This window comes from Colobus angolensis, unplaced genomic scaffold (genome assembly GCF_000951035.1).
Source record: "Colobus angolensis palliatus isolate OR3802 unplaced genomic scaffold, Cang.pa_1.0 Scaffold352, whole genome shotgun sequence".
NCBI lineage: Eukaryota > Metazoa > Chordata > Mammalia > Primates > Cercopithecidae > Colobus > Colobus angolensis.
Window position 1 is genome coordinate 1654444 of NW_012116844.1, and position 3219 is coordinate 1657662.

The 3219-nt window shown below is 35.8% G+C and overlaps 1 protein-coding gene across 1 annotated transcript in view; it reads left to right on the top strand.

Moving 5' to 3' along the window:
* LOC105519575 (uncharacterized protein C10orf68-like) overlaps window positions 1-2753 on the top strand; it is a 213228-nt gene extending 210475 nt beyond the window's left edge. Inside the window, exon 22 of the mRNA XM_011952950.1 lies at window positions 2583-2753. The gene's annotated coding sequence lies outside the window, so the exon portion shown is untranslated. The remainder of the gene's footprint in view (window positions 1-2582) is intronic.
* Window positions 2754-3219: the final 466 nt, after the last annotated feature.

Sequence of the window (3219 nt, forward strand, 5' to 3'; positions counted from 1 at the left end):
TCTTTGAGGAATGGCCATACTGTCTTCCACAATGGTTGAACTAATTTACACTCCCACCAACAGTATAAAAGCGTTCCTATTTCTCCATAGCATCTCCAGCATCTGTTGTTTCTTGACATTTTAATAATCACCATTCTGACTGGTGTGAGATGGTATCTCATTGTGGATTTGATTTGCATTTCTCTAATGATTAGTGATGTGGAGCTTTTCTTCATATGTTTGTTGGCCACATAAATGTCTTCTTTTGAGAAGTGTCTGTTCATGTCTTTTGCCTGCTTTTTAATGGGGTTGTTTTTTTTTTCTTTAAATTTGTTTAAGTTCCTTGTAGATTCTGTATATTAGACCTTTGTCAGATGGATAGATGGCAAAAATTTTCTGCGATTCTGTAGATTGTCTGTTCACTCTGATAATAGTTTCTTTTGCTGTGCAGAAGCTCTTTAGTTTAATTAGATCCCATTTGTCAATTTTTGCTTTTGTTGCAATTGCTTTTGACATTTTCATCAGGAAATCTTTGCCCATGTGTGTATCATGAATGGTATTGCCTAGATTTTCTTCTAGGATTTGCATAGTTTTGGGTTTTACATCTAAGTCTTTAATCCATCTTGAGTTAATTTTTGTATACGGTGCAAGGAAGGAGTCCGGCTTCAATTTTCTGCATATGGCTAGCCAGTAATCACAGCACCATTTATTAAACAGGGCATCCTTTCCCCATTGCTTGTTTTTGTCAGGTTTGCTGAAGATTAGATGGCTGTAGATGTGCAGTCTTAGTTCTGAGCTCTCTATTCTATTCCATTTGTCTATGTGTCTATTTTTGTACCAATACCAGCTGTTTTGGTTAAGGTTACACTATCTCTAATTTAAATCAAATTGTTAGTGTCCTAAACATTCAGGAGATCAGATATCAACAGAAGTGATTGGTAAGATAATGTTATCATTTGATGCCATAGTACTTTTTTAGAGACAAAAATCCCATTTTCTTTTTCAAGAAGAACTTTTGGGGAGGGTTTGAGGAACTTCTTTTCTCCCTTTATAAGTTGGTGGCTAACATTTTGCACAGGGGCCATGATTCCAGGTGCAGAGACAAAACGTATGTTCACTGGGGAGTTCCTAGGTACCAGTTGATTATAGTTATGATGCAGGGGCAACTGCCCTACTTCTGATTTTAAAAACGGTTCTCAATATGTTGTGTTCTTATCTAAGTGATTGAGCATTGGGGTGGCAAATAAAATTAAATTTTTAATAGGTTGTGGGCATTAATTATAACTTACAGGATATGAATTTTCAACAAAATTATTAAGCCATCGGACCAAGAAATAAGTGGTGTTGATCACTCAAATTGAGGGAACTCATAACTTTTAACTGAGTGAGATCTTGGTGCACGAAGCCTGAAACTTTCATTTATCATTGTTTAAATTTAAAGGCAGGAACTCCCACTCAGCGTTTCACTGAGACAAAGACTACAGTCTCCGAATTCACAGATTCAAACTTAGAAAAGGCTTTTTGATTGTTGTCTTTTCCTAACCCTTTTATCACCTTCCTAGACAGCCAGTCATGTACCAATATTGCAGATGGTAAGCTTACAGGCTGGGTGCTCATGGTCAACATGTCTTTACCCACCCCCTATACCCCACAATTATAGGCATAATTTGCTTGCAAAGAGCACAGAATTCTCAAACCCTTCAGTTTGAACAGAGGTCACAGTGGTAAAAGGTATGTGTGGATACAGTCTCACCTGTGAGATCTCATCTTCTCACAGTCAAGCCTATCAGTTCGGAGCACACATTCATCATTGAGGATCAATGACACAAGTTTATGTCCTTGCTTAAGGACATAAAGCTCATAAGTAACAGATAAAGGATGTGTAACGAGATGAGTGGACTCTACAGACAACGAGTTTAACCTCTAGTATATACTCCATCACAAGGACAAAGTCCATAAGAGCCAGTCTCATAATGTTAAATTTTTGACACTTGATAAACATGGTAAGGAAGACTTTATTAAAGACCATTGCAATAGAAGAGGGAGACTCAACTCCAAGTACAGCAAAGAAAGCTAAGAATTTATAGACAAAGAGCAGAGTGAAGGGGTCAGCAGATGGAAAATTGTTAAGAGGAGACATCAAGTGTAGAGGGATTCTTGCTTAACTGGCCTAACAAGATTCTTCTTAGAGGCATATTAAGGACTTAGACATTAAGGGCAAGGGGTGAGAAACTTGGTTAGATATCAAGCATGGGAGATTCTCACTAAACTGACTTAGCAGGATTTTTTGCTTAAGACAGGCCAAGGCCAAGGCCAAGGATGAGGCCTAGTTGAGAAGAGGGCTTAGAGAAGCCTAACTAAAATTTGAACAAGGAGGGAGTCATTGTCAATGTTCAGCTAAAAAGAATATTTTAGCATTGAAAGATCATTGACTTTCAAAAAGAGCTCTAGATAATATTTTGAAAAATGCCTTTCAATTAGTGGAAAATATGCCTCAACATCAAGACATGTACAAGACTGAACATTTCAGAAAGGTTTGTAAGTGTGTATATTAGAAGTTGAATTACATAAAAAATTACAATTACTTGTTGGTTTATTTTCAGAACGTCTCTTTACCATATGGAACAATTTTGAACTTCTAAGATCAAGCCTTTCTGTTGCTGAGCGAAAGAAAGGAGCTCTGTGTTGAGGTTCCAGCTTGCTTCTATTGCCAGTGTCCCTGTAGTGCTTTCTGGTGTGATGTAAAATCAATTAAACAAAACTTGTGCTCTGCATGTTTTGAAAATGTATGGTTCTTTAAATGTCATATTATTTGCAAGTCTATTCTGTATGATCCTCTAATAGAGAAAAGTCACCTCCATACATTTCTTACACTTCCAGTTAAAGGAATTTAATTTTAAAAAGAGAATATCTTGCTTTACTTTTTTTCATATTAAAACTAGAAGTGTATTGAAGAGATCAGAACAAAGTATTTATTTATATAACATTTATTAAACCTAGTGAGGCTACAAAGCAATTTAGGTGAACTATGAAAGATATTGTTTATAAAGAACTATGGTGTTTGGGAATGTTTTCATGTATATTAAGTTTAACTGATACTAGTTAAAATGATAATTACTTCACTGACACTAGTTAAGAGGAACATTGAAAAGTATTATGCGAAAAATTTCTTATAAATATTAAATGTTAGGAATCCAGTATCTTCATATTGTCTTATTTTCTCTTTTGGCCCTGAGACTG